Below are 14,872 nucleotides of genomic sequence, written 5' to 3' on the forward strand. Positions count from 1 at the left end.
TGCAATCATGTGGGGGGGACCCACCCCCACATGCTTGCAAAGTTTGGTCCCCATCGGAGCATGTTTGGGTACGATGGTATGGGGAAGGCCCGGATTTTCCATGGCCTCTTAAGCACCAAGAGACTTCAAAAATCCGGACTGGGCGCTAATTACCAATCCAAACATACTCTCATTGTGACCAAACTTTGCAATCATGTGGGGGGGACCCACCCCCACATGCTTGCAAAGTTTGGTCCCTATCGGAGCATGTTTGGGTACGATGGTATGGGGAAGGCCCGGATTGTCCATGGCCTCTTAAGCACCAAGAGACTTCAAAAACCCGCACTGGGTAGTAATTACCAATCCAAACATGCTCTGATTGTGACCAAACTTTTCAAGCATATGGGGGGGACCCACCCCCACATGCTTGCAAAGTTTGGTCCCTATCGGAGCATGTTTGGGTACGATGGTATGGGGAAGGCCCGGATTTTCCATGGCCTCTTAAGCACCAAGAGACTTGAAAAATCCGGACTGAGCACTAATTACCAATCCAAACATGCTCCGATGGGGATCAAACTTTGCAAGCATGTGGGGGGGACCCACCCCCACATGCTTGCAAAGTTTGGTCCCTATCGGAGCATGTTTGGGTACGATGGTATGGGGAAGGCCCGGATTTTCCATGGCCTCTTAAGCACCAAGATACTTCAAAAATCCGGACTGGGCGCTAATTACCAATCCAAACATGCTCTGGTTGTGACCAAACTTTGCAAGCATGTGGGGGTGGGTCTCCCCCCATGCTTGCAAAGTTTGGTCCCCATCGGAGCATTATTGGGTACGATGGTATGGGGAAGGCCCGGATTTTCCATGGCCTCTTAAGCACCAAGAGACTTGAAAAATCCGGACTGGGCGGCGCTAATAACAATCCAAACATGCTCTGATTGTGACCAAACTTTGCAAGCATGTGGGGGGGACCCACCCCCACATGCTTGCAAATTTTGGTCACCATGGGTACGATGGTATGGGGAAGGCCCGGATTTTCCATGGCCTCTTAAGCACCAAGAGACTTCAAGAACCCACACTAGGCACTAATTACCAATCCAAACATGCTCTGATTATGACCAAACTTTGCAATCATGTGGGGGGGACCCACCCCCACATGCTCGCAAAGTTTGGTCCCCATCGGAGCATGTTTGGGTACGATGGTATGGGGAAGGCCCGGATTTTCCATGGCCTCTTAAGCACCAAGAGACTTCAAAAACCCGCACTGGGCACTAATTACCAATCCAAACATGCTCTGATTGTGACCAAACTTTGCAATCATGTGGGGGAGACCCACCCCCACATGCTTGCAAAGTTTGGTCCCTATCGGAGCATGTTTGGGTACGATGATATGGGGAAGGCCCGGATTTTCCATGGCCTCTTAAGCACCAAGAGACTTCAAAAACCCGCACTGGGCGCTAATTACCAATCCAAACATGCTCTGATTGTGACCAAACTTTGCAACCATGTGGGGGGGACTCACCCCCACATGCTTGCAAAGTTTGGTCCCTATCGGAGCATGTTTGGGTACGATGGTATGGGGAAGGCCCGGATTTTCCATGGCCTCTAAAGCACCAAGAGACTTGAAAAATCCGGACTGGGCACTAATTACCAATCCAAACATGCTCCGATGGGGACCAAACTTTGCAAGCATGTGGGGGGGACCCACCCCCACATGCTTGCAAAGTTTGGTCCCTATCGGAGCATGTTTGGGTACGATGGCATGGAGAAGGCCCGGATTTTCCATGGCCTCTTAAGCACCAAGATACTTCAAAAATCCGGACTGCGCGCTAATTACCAATCCAAACATGCTCTGATTGTGACCAAACTTTGCAAGCATGTGGGGGTGGGTCCCCCCCATGCTTGCAAAGTTTGGTCCCCATCGGAGCATGTTTGGGTACGATGGTATGGGGAAGGCCCGAATTTTCCATGGCCTCTTAAGCACCAAGAGACTTGAAAAATCCGGACTGGGCGGCGCTAATAACAATCCAAACATGCTCTGATTGTGACCAAACTTTGCAAGCATGTGGGGGGGACCCACCCCCACATGCTTGCAAATTTTGGTCCCCATGGGTACGATGGTATGGGGAAGGCCCGGATTTTCCATGGCCTCTTAAGCACCAAGAGACTTCAAGAACCCACACTAGGCACTAATTACCAATCCAAACATGCTCTGATTATGACCAAACTTTGCAATCATGTGGGGGGGACCCACCCCCACATGCTTGCAAAGTTTGGTCCCCATTGGAGCATGTTTGGGTACGATGGTATGGGGAAGGCCCGGATTTTCCATGGCCTCTTAAGCACCAAGAGACTTCAAAAACCCGCATTGGGCACTAATTACCAATCCAAACATGCTCTGATTGTGACCAAACTTTGCAATCATGTGGGGGGTCCCACCCCCACACGCTTGCAAAGTTTGGTCCCTATCGGAGCATGTTTGGGTACGATGGTATGGGGAAGGCCCGGATTTTCCATGGCCTCTTAAGCACCAAGAGACTTCAAAAACCCGCACTGGGCGCTAATTACCAATCCAAACATGCTCTGATTGTGACCAAACTTTGCAAGCATGTGGGGGGGACCCACCCCCACATGCTTGCAAAGTTTGGTCCCTATCGGAGCATGTTTGGGTATGATGGTATGGGGAAGGCCCGGATTTTCCATGGCCTCTTAAGCACCAAGAGACTTGAAAAATCCGGACTGGGCACTAATTACCAATCCAAACATGCTCCGATGGGGACCAAACTTTGCAAGCATGTGGGGGGACCCACCCCCACATGCTTGTAAAGTTTGGTCCCTATCGGAGCATGTTTGGGTACGATGGTATGGGGAAGGCCCGGATTTTCCATGGCCTCTTAAGCACCAAGATACTTCAAAAATCCGGACTGGGCGCTAATCCAAACATGCTCTGATTGTGACCAAACTTTGCAAGCATGTGGGGGTGGGTCCCCCCCCATGCTTGCAAAGTTTGGTCCCCATCGGAGCATGTTTGGGTACTATGGTATGGGGAAGGCCCGGATTTTCCATGGCCTCTTAAGCACCAAGAGACTTGAAAAATCCGGACTGGGCGGCGCTAATTACCAATCCAAACATGCTCTGATTGTGACCAAACTTTGCAAGCATGTGGGGGGGACCCACCCCGACATGCTTGCAAATTTTGGTCCCCATCGGAGCATGTTTGGGTACGATGGTATGGGGAAGGCCCGGATTTTCCATGGCCTCTTAAGCACCAAGAGACTTCAAGAACCCACACTAGGCACTAATTACCAATCCAAACATGCTCTGCTTATGACCAAACTTTGCAATCATGTGGGGGGGAGCCACCCCCACATGTTTGCAAAGTTTGGTCCCCATCGGAGCATGTTTGGGTACGATGGTATGGGGAAGGCCCGGATTTTCCATGGCCTCTTAAGCACCAAGAGACTTCAAAAATCCGGACTGGGCGCTAATTACCAATCCAAACATACTCTCATTGTGACCAAACTTTGCAATCATGTGGGGGGGACCCACCCCCACATGCTTGCAAAGTTTGGTCCCCATCGGAGCATGTTTGGGTACGATGGTATGGGGAAGGCCCGGATTGTCCATGGCCTCTTAAGCACCAAGAGACTTCAAAAACCCGCACTGGGTAGTAATTACCAATCCAAACATGCTCTGATTGTGACCAAACTTTTCAAGCATGTGGGGGGGACCCACCCCCACATGCTTGCAAAGTTTGGTCCCTATCGGAGCATGTTTGGGTACGATGGTATGGGGAAGGCCCGGATTTTCCATGGCCTCTTAAGCACCAAGAGACTTGAAAAATCCGGACTGAGCACTAATTACCAATCCAAACATGCTCTGATTGTGACCAAACTTTGGAAGCATGTGGGGGGGACCCACCCCGACATGCTTGCAAATTTTGGTCCCCATCGGAGCATGTTTGGGTACGATGGTATGGGGAAGGCCCGGATTTTCCATGGCCTCTTAAGCACCAAGAGACTTCAAGAACCCACACTAGGCACTAATTACCAATCCAAACATGCTCTGATTATGACCAAACTTTGCAATCATGTGGTGGGGACCCACCCCGACATGCTTGCAAAGTTTGGTCCCTATCGGAGCATGTTTGGGTACGATGGTATGGGGAAGGCCCGGATTTTCCATGGCCTCTTAAGCACCAAGAGACTTCAAAAACCCGCACTGGGCACTAATTACCAATCCAAACATGCTCTGATTGTGACCAAACTTTGCAATCATGTGGGGGAGACCCACCCCCACATGCTTGCAAAGTTTGGTCCCTATCGGAGCATGTTTGGGTACGATGATATGGGGAAGGCCCGGATTTTCCATGGCCTCTTAAGCACCAAGAGACTTCAAAAACCCGCACTGGGCGCTAATTACCAATCCAAACATGCTCTGATTGTGACCAAACTTTGCAACCATGTGGGGGGGACCCACCCCCACATGCTTGCAAAGTTTGGTCCCTATCGGAGCATGTTTGGGTACGATGGTATGGGGAAGGCCCGGATTTTCCATGGCCTCTAAAGCACCAAGAGACTTGAAAAATCCGGACTGGGCACTAATTACCAATCCAAACATGCTCCGATGGGGACCAAACTTTGCAAGCATGTGGGGGGGACCCACCCCCACATGCTTGCAAATTTTGGTCCCCATGGGTACGATGGTATGGGGAAGGCCCGGATTTTCCATGGCCTCTTAAGCACCAAGAGACTTCAAGAACCCACACTAGGCACTAATTACCAATCCAAACATGCTCTGATTATGACCAAACTTTGCAATCATGTGGGGGGGACCCACCCCCACATGCTTGCAAAGTTTGGTCCCCATCGGAGCATGTTTGGGTACGATGGTATAAGGAAGGCCCGGATTTTCCATGGCCTCTTAAGCACCAAGAGACTTCAAAAACCCGCACTGGGCACTAATTACCAATCCAAACATGCTCTGATTGTGACCAAACTTTGCAATCATGTGGGGGAGACCCACCCCCACATGCTTGCAAAGTTTGGTCCCTATCGGAGCATGTTTGGGTACGATGATATGGGGAAGGCCCGGATTTTCCATGGCCTCTTAAGCACCAAGAGACTTCAAAGACCCGCACTGGGCGCTAGTTACCAATCCAAACATGCTCTGATTGTGACCAAACTTTGCAACCATGTGGGGGGGACCCACCCCCACATGCTTGCAAAGTTTGGTCCCCATCGGAGCATGTTTGGGTACGATGGTATGGGGAAGGCCCGGATTTTCCATGGCCTCTTAAGCACCAAGAGACTTCAAAAACCCGCATTGGGCACTAATTACCAATCCAAACATGCTCTGATTGTGACCCAACTTTGCAATCATGTGGGGGGGAACCACCCCCACATGCTTGCAAAGTTTGGTCCCTATCGGAGCATGTTTGGGTACGATGGTATGGGGAAGGCCCGGATTTTCCATGGCCTCTTAAGCACCAAGATACTTCAAAAATCCGGACTGGGCGCTAATCCAAACATGCTCTGATTGTGACCAAACTTTGCAAGCATGTGGGGGTGGGTCCCCCCCATGCTTGCAAAGTTTGGTCCCCATCGGAGCATGTTTGGGTACGATGGTATGGGGAAGGCCCGGATTTTCCATGGCCTCTTAAGCACCAAGAGACTTGAAAAATCCGGACTGGGCGGCGCTAATTACCAATCCAAACATGCTCTGATTGTGACCAAACTTTGCAAGCATGTGGGGGGGACCCACCCCGACATGCTTGCAAATTTTGGTCCCCATCGGAGCATGTTTGGGTACGATGGTATGGGGAAGGCCCGGATTTTCCATGGCCTCTTAAGCACCAAGAGACTTCAAGAACCCACACTAGGCACTAATTACCAATCCAAACATGCTCTGATTATGACCAAACTTTGCAATCATGTGGGGGGGAGCCACCCCCACATGTTTGCAAAGTTTGGTCCCCATCGGAGCATGTTTGGGTACGATGGTATGGGGAAGGCCCGGATTTTCCATGGCCTCTTAAGCACCAAGAGACTTCAAAAATCCGGACTGGGCGCTAATTACCCATCCAAACATACTCTCATTGTGACCAAACTTTGCAATCATGTGGGGGGGACCCACCCCCACATGCTTGCAAAGTTTGGTCCCCATCGGAGCATGTTTGGGTACGATGGTATGGGGAATGTTGGAATTAGGGTTGCAGGAATGCACACACAACTTCAAGAAGATGAGAAAGCTTGAGCACAACACAGTAGTGTATTATGAGTGCCAAAAATGAAAGATTACAAGCCCTAGAAGATAATGGGCGTATATACAATGCACGGGGGAAAAAACCTCCTAGTGAGGGAAAAAGTGCCCCGGCGGTCCTAAGTGTGTTCACACACATCACTACTATAATATGGTAACAAATCCCCCCTGGAGTGATGCGGTGAACAAGAGCTAGCACTCATGTATAGGGAAGTGTCTAGCTATGTGGACGAATCCACAAAAGGGAGTAAGCCCAAAGCTTTGCGAAAAGCTTCGAACTTCTCACGAGGCAAGGTTATCCTGTGTTGGCACATAAGCCAAGCTGATCTCTCCTGCAGAGAGTCTCTCCCTGACATAATGGTAGTGCACCTCAATGTGCTTCGTACGAGCATGGAACACTGGGTTCCGCGCAACTGCCAATGCGCTCTGACTGTCAGTGAAGATGGTGGTGGCAGATGGCTGCCCAACACCCAAATCAGCCATAAGGCGTCTGAGCCACACACACTCAACCGTAGCTGTGAAAGCTGCCCTGTACTCAGCTTCACAACTAGAAGTGGCCACAGTAGGCTGCTTCTTGCTCAACCATGATATGCATGAGCTTCCAAGCATGAAGCAAAAACCACTCGTGGACACGCGTGTGTCATAACAACCAGCCCAGTCAGAATCTGAAAAAGCATGTAAATCTGGCGGCAATGATCCCCCCTTGGGATAAAACAACCCAAGATGCCGAGTACCACTCAAATAGCGAAAGATACGCTTCACTGCCTGCCAATGCTTAATGCCTGGGCTATGCATAAATCTGCTCACCTGTGAGACTGCAAACTGAATGTCTGGCCTCGTAATGCATACATAAATGAGGCAACCAACAGCTGTCTGATAGAGTGTGACATCAAAGTGATCTCCAGCATCATGAAGACTCAACTTCAAACCTGTCTCCATTGGAGTAGCAATAGGCTTGCAGTCTTCAAGGCCAAATCTCCGCAACAATGTTTCAATATACTTTGTCTGACACAAAGCAATACCTCCATCACACTGCTTAAATTGTATCCCCAAATAATGATGCAAATGCCCCAAATCTGACATCTCAAAAGAGGCATTCAAATCAGCCTTAAAATCAGCAATATGACTCTTATTTGGTCCTGTGAGCAGCATGTCATCGACATAGAGAGCAATGATTAGATGTACACCATCCACACGTTTAACATACAAAGTGCTTTCTGTTGGACTATTCTGAAACCCATGTGCAGTCAAATATGCATGTATTTTTTCATACCAAGCTCGTGGAGCTTGCTTTAAACCATATAAAGCCTTTTTTAACCTGCACACTTTGTTTTCCTGCCCTCTTTGAACAAAACCACGAGGCTGCGATACATACACCTCCTCATGCAAATCTCCATTTAAGAACGCAGTCTTTATGTCCAGCTGATGTACATTCCAACCATTATGAGCTGCTAATGCACAGATGCTACGAACAGTGGTCATACGACATGTGGGAGCAAAAGTCTCATCAAAATCAATGCCCTTCTCTTGAGCATAACCTTTTGCAACAAGCCTAGCCTTATGGCGATCCACTGTGCCATCAGGCTTACGCTTCAATTTGTATACCCACTTAGTGCCAATGGCCTTCTTGCCAGGGGGCAAGTCACATAAAGACCATGTACCATTCTTCATAATAGCATCGTATTCTGCTTGCATAGCAGCCATCCAATTTTCTGAACTTTGTGCCTCATCAAATGAAACAGGCTCACTTTCATCGCACATACTAGAAACAGCCAATGCATAACAATCTGACGCATAAGAGGCACCATGAGAGCCAGAACGAGTGCGACTAGACAAAGGGGCATCCAACTTGCTGTCACGCAAAGTCTGCACCAGCCATCTAGGCATATTCCTAGAGCCCTCAATCTCTTGTCTCTCATCCTCAAGTGCATCATGCACATCTGCATCAGATATAGGCTGATCTGTGCCATCATTTAAAACCTGCATAGGCTGAAAAACTGCCTCATGAGGTATTGCACTTGACTGTGCACCACTGAAAAGAGGCAACAATGTATCATAGACATCACGTGAGCTGATATCTGTCTCCTTAGTACATGAAACCAAGGGCTGAACTGCATCTTCCACAAATACAACATCACGGCTAACCAAAATGCGCTTTGTCTGTGGATGATACAAACGATAGCCTTTGCTCTCAGCACTATATCCAACAAAAATACATTTGACAGCTTTGTCATCCAATTTTCTGCGATGTTGCACAGGCACTAATGCATATGCCAGGCAACCAAAAACACGTAAATGGCCAACAGATGGCTTGCGGCTATGCCAAGCCTCATATGGAGTGACAACCTGTAATGCTTTGGTGGGACACCTGTTTAGTACATAAGTGGCACACATGACAGCCTCAAGCCAAAAACTATGTGGTAGACTTTGACTCTTAACCATACATCTTGCCATTTCCATGAGAGACCTGTTTTTTCTCTCTGCCACACCATTTTGCTGTGGTGTATACGGCACTGTACATTGGTGTTTTATCCCACGCTCAGCCAGAAATGCATTAAATTCTGAAGACATATACTCCCCCCCTCGATCTGAACGGAGGGTGCCCATCTTACTTTCTGACACATTTTCAGCCATAACCAAAAACTGTTTGAAGCACAAAAACACTTCGGACTTTGCCTTCAAAGGATATACCCATGCATGCCTGGTAAAATCATCAATGAAAGTCACGAAGTAAAGGTAGTTTCCAAATGATGGAGTTTGCATGGGACCACAAACATCACTGTGAACAAGCTGCAATCTGCGTTCAGCTCTCACTGATCCATCTTTGGGAAAGGAAGCACGCTGCATTTTACCCAATATGCAGCCCTCACAAACATGCTTGACAGGTGCCTCAAGCTTAGGCAAAGAAGACACCATTTCAGATTTTTGCAGGCGCAGCAAACTTGCAAAATTCAGATGACCAAAACGTGCATGCCACAGTTTTGCATTTGAAATAGCCTGCGTATCCATAATAGCACATGCTGAATCCTCTACACATTTGCCATCCATATTGAGCTTATACAGCCCTCGACATAGTGAACCAGATGCTACAATGATGTCACCACAAGAGAGATCATGAACAGTACATCTGTCATCCACAAATTTTACAACCAAACCTGTTTTGGCAAATGCGGAGACTGACAGCAGATTCTTTTTGATCCCTGGCACATACAATGCATCAAAAAGTGTAAAGGTGTTGCCATTTGCAACATTCAGCACAATCTGTCCAACTCCTTTAACGGGATAAGAGGAGTTATTGGCACAAGTGACAGTATTCCCTGTGGGAGCAGACTCAAGGAAAGTGAATAAACTGCGCTGCGAGGTGATATGCTTAGTGGCACCACTGTCAAAGTACCATACATCTGAATCTACTGCAGACATACATGTGTCATGCAAAGATGGGTCATAACTGCACTGCGCATTGAATGCCCATTCTGTATCTAGCACAACATTAGCAGATTCATTGTTAGAAGGAGAGGCATCTGCAACAGCCATACCAGCCTCTTTCTTCTTAGCCTCTTTCGCAGCCAGCTTAGGACACGCTTTGATGACATGATCATTTCCCTTACAATACTTGCAAAATGTCTTCTGTTTGTCACCCTTCTTCTCATCTTTGTCTTCCTTCTTTGGTTGCGCAGCATTTGCAGATTTCTGCTTACTAGAAGAAAAGCCAGCTTTACCTTTCCCGCTTCTCTGACTAGCAACGAAAGCTTGATCTACGACACGCATACTATTCCTGTTTTGCCTTGACTGGTCTTCTTGCAGCAAAACAGAAACTAACTCCTCAAATGATAAGGCATTGGGATTGCCTTTCATCATCAAGCGAAGAGTGGAAGCAAAACCCTGATAAGAATCTGGTAGACCATTCAAAACAGTCTGCACAAGTGAACTGTCTGACAGGATTTCATCTGCAGAAATGAGCTGCTCTTTGAAATCCTTGATCTTTGTCAAAAAGCTATCCATAGAATCACCTTCGTTCATATGCTCATTCTCCAACTGTTTTCGGAGATAAGCAACACGAGCCTCATTTCTTGCCTGATACAATGTGGCAAGTACATCCCAAGCATCCTTAGAAGTCCTGCAGGAGCGAATATGTGGGATAATGGTACGTTTGACAGACAGCGCAATCAAGGCATGAGCCTGCGCATCTCTACCATCCCAACGAATCTGCTCTGCTGAAAGTGGTGGTTCTCGAACAGCTGCTACAGCACTTGTGCCTGCACCATCATCAACAGTACCTGTTTCTGATGTGTTTGCAGCATTCCCAGCCACAATAGGACGTGCATCAATACCCTGCACAATATTCCATAACCCCTTTGCTACCAATACATGTCGCATCATATATGCCCACAATGGATAGTTGGTGCCATCCAACTTATCCTCAGCAGCCAACATGCGGAATACATCATTGTTGTCAGCCATGGCCAATGACTGTACTACTAGATGTAAATGCTGTCTGCAAGAGGTAAACCTGTATAAAATCGACCTGTGCTATATAGCACAGCCCAAAACAGACGAATGGGCATCTGTCCTGCAGATTTTAATCTTGACAGAAAATCTGCACAGTAGGACGATTTTGCCTGCGCAGTACTTGGAATGCAAAAACGGAGGGCGAAATGACTTCAGATCAAACCTGCAGACGCTCGTGAAACCTCGTTGCAATCGGAGGAGATGAAGCGGCAGGTGCCGGTGATGCTGCCCGGGAGGAGGAAGCCTGCTCTGATACCAATTGTTGGAATTAGGGTTGCAGGAATGCACACACAACTTCAAGAAGATGAGAAAGCTTGAGCACAACACAGTAGTGTATTATGAGTGCCAAAAATGAAAGATTACAAGCCCTAGAAGATAATGGGCGTATATACAATGCACGGGGGAAAAAACCTCCTAGTGAGGGAAAAAGTGCCCCGGCGGTCCTAAGTGTGTTCACACACATCACTACTATAATATGGTAACAGGGAAGGCCCGGATTTTCCATGGCCTCTTAAGCACCAAGAGACTTCAAAAATCCGGACTGGGCGCTAATTACCAATCCAAACATACTCTCATTGTGACCAAACTTTGCAATCATGTGGGGGGGACCCACCCCCACATGCTTGCAAAGTTTGGTCCCTATCGGAGCATGTTTGGGTACGATGGTATGGGGAAGGCCCGGATTGTCCATGGCCTCTTAAGCACCAAGAGACTTCAAAAACCCGCACTGGGTAGTAATTACCAATCCAAACATGCTCTGATTGTGACCAAACTTTTCAAGCATGTGGGGGGGACCCACCCCCACATGCTTGCAAAGTTTGGTCCCTATCGGAGCATGTTTGGGTACGATGGTATGGGGAAGGCCCGGATTTTCCATGGCCTCTTAAGCACCAAGAGACTTGAAAAATCCGGACTGAGCACTAATTACCAATCCAAACATGCTCCGATGGGGACCAAACTTTGCAAGCATGTGGGGGGGACCCACCCCCACATGCTTGCAAAGTTTGGTCCCTATCGGAGCATGTTTGGGTACGATGGTATGGGGAAGGCCCGGATTTTCCATGGCCTCTTAAGCACCAAGATACTTCAAAAATCCGGACTGGGTGCTAATTACCAATCCAAACATGCTCTGATTGTGACCAAACTTTGCAAGCATGTGGGGGTGGGTCTCCCCCCATGCTTGCAAAGTTTGGTCCCCATCGGAGCATGTTTGGGTACGATGGTATGGGGAAGGCCCGGATTTTCCATGGCCTCTTAAGCACCAAGAGACTTGAAAAATCCGGACTGGGCGGCGCTAATAACAATCCAAACATGCTCTGATTGTGACCAAACTTTGCAAGCATGTGGGGGGGACCCACCCCCACATGCTTGCAAATTTTGGTCCCCATGGGTACGATGGTATGGGGAAGGCCCGGATTTTCCATGGCCTCTTAAGCACCAAGAGACTTCAAGAAGCCACACTAGGCACTAATTACCAATCCAAACATGCTCTGATTATGACCAAACTTTGCAATCATGTGGGGGGGACCCACCCCCACATGCTTGCAAAGTTTGGTCCCCATCGGAGCATGTTTGGGTACGATGGTATGGGGAAGGCCCGGATTTTCCATGGCCTCTTAAGCACCAAGAGACTTCAAAAACCCGCACTGGGCACTAATTACCAATCCAAACATGCTCTGATTGTGACCAAACTTTGCAATCATGTGGGGGAGACCCACCCCCACATGCTTGCAAAGTTTGGTCCCTATCGGAGCATGTTTGGGTACGATGATATGGGGAAGGCCCGGATTTTCCATGGCCTCTTAAGCACCAAGAGACTTCAAAAACCCGCACTGGGCGCTAATTACCAATCCAAACATGCTCTGATTGTGACCAAACTTTGCAACCATGTGGGGGGGACTCACCCCCACATGCTTGCAAAGTTTGGTCCCTATCGGAGCATGTTTGGGTACGATGGTATGGGGAAGGCCCGGATTTTCCATGGCCTCTAAAGCACCAAGAGACTTGAAAAATCCGGACTGGGCACTAATTACCAATCCAAACATGCTCCGATGGGGGCCAAACTTTGCAAGCATGTGGGGGGGACCCACCCTCACATGCTTGCAAAGTTTGGTCCCTATCGGAGCATGTTTGGGTACGATGGCATGGGGAAGGCCCGGATTTTCCATGGCCTCTTAAGCACCAAGATACTTCAAAAATCCGGACTGCGCGCTAATTACAAATCCAAACATGCTCTGATTGTGACCAAACTTTGCAAGCATGTGGGGGTGGGTCCCCCCCATGCTTGCAAAGTTTGGTCCCCATCGGAGCATGTTTGGGTACGATGGTATGGGGAAGGCCCGGATTTTCCATGGCCTCTTAAGCACCAAGAGACTTGAAAAATCTGGACTGGGTGCTAATTACCAATCCAAACATGCTCTGATTGTGACCAAACTTTGCAAGCATGTGGGGGGGACCCACCCCCACATGCTTGCAAATTTTGGTCCCCATCGGAGCATGTTTGGGTACGATGGTATGGGGAAGGCCCGGATTTTCCATGGCCTCTTAAGCACCAAGAGACTTCAAAAACCCACACTAGGCACTAATTACCAATCCAAACATGCTCTAATTGTGACCAAACTTTGCAAGCATGTGGGGGGGACCCACCCCCACATGCTTGCAAAGTTTGGTCCCCATCGGAGCATGTTTGGGTACGATGGTATGGGGAAGGCCCGGATTTTCCATGGCCTCTTAAGCACCAAGAGACTTGAAAAATCCGGACTGAGCACTAATTACCAATCCAAACATGCTCCGATGGGGACCAAACTTTGCAAGCATGTGGGGGGGACCCACCCCCACATGCTTGCAGAGTTTGGTCCCTATCGGAGCATGTTTGGATTGGTAATTAGTGCTCAGTCCGGATTTTTCACCCACCCCCACATGCTTGCAGAGTTTGGTCCCTATCGGAGCATGTTTGGGTACGATGGTATGGGGAAGGCCCGGATTTTCCATGGCCTCTTAAGCACCAAGATACTTAAAAAATCCGGACTGGGCGCTAATTACCAATCCAAACATGCTCTGATTGTGACCAAACTTTGCAAGCATGTGGGGGTGGGTCTCCCCCCATGCTTGCAAAGTTTGGTCCCCATCGGAGCATGTTTGGGTACGATGGTATGGGGAAGGCCCGGATTTTCCATGGCCTCTTAAGCACCAAGAGACTTGAAAAATCCGGACTGGGCGGCGCTAATAACAATCCAAACATGCTCTGATTGTGACCAAACTTTGCAAGCATGTGGGGGGGACCCACCCCCACATGCTTGCAAATTTTGGTCCCCATGGGTACGATGGTATGGGGAAGGCCCGGATTTTCCATGGCCTCTTAAGCACCAATAGACTTCAAGAACCCACACTAGGCACTAATTACCAATCCAAACATGCTCTGATTATGACCAAACTTTGCAATCATGTGGGGGGGACCCACCCCCACATGCTTGCAAAGTTTGGTCCCCATCGGAGCATGTTTGGGTACGATGGTATGGGGAAGGCCCGGATTTTCCATGGCCTCTTAAGCACCAAGAGACTTAAAAAACCCGCACTGGGCACTAATTACCAATCCAAACATGCTCTGATTGTGACCAAACTTTGCAATCATGTCGGGGAGACCCACCCCCACATGCTTGCAAAGTTTGGTCCCTATCGGAGGATGTTTGGGTACGATGATATGGGGAAGGCCCGGATTTTCCATGGCCTCTTAAGCATCAAGAGACTTCAAAAACCTGCACTAGGCGCTAATTACCAATCCAAACATGCTCTGATTGTGACCAAACTTTGCAACCATGTGGGGGGGACCCACCCCCACATGCTTGCAAAGTTTGGTCCCCATCGGCGGAGCATGTTTGGGTACGATGGTATGGGGAAGGCCCGGATTTTCCATGGCCTCTTAAGCACCAAGAGACTTCAAAAACCCGCATTGGGCACTAATTACCAATCCAAACATGCTCTGATTGTGACCAAACTTTGCAATCATGTGGGGGGGACCCACCCCCACATGCTTGCAAAGTTTGGTCCCTATCGGAGCATGTTTGGGTACGATGGTATGGGGAAGGCCCGGATTTTCCATGGCCTCTTAAGCACCAAGAGACTT

The sequence above is a fragment of the Cibotium barometz genome, chromosome 25 (assembly GCF_041138505.1).
Source record: "Cibotium barometz isolate CiBa-2024 chromosome 25, ASM4113850v1, whole genome shotgun sequence".
NCBI lineage: Eukaryota > Viridiplantae > Streptophyta > Polypodiopsida > Cyatheales > Cibotiaceae > Cibotium > Cibotium barometz.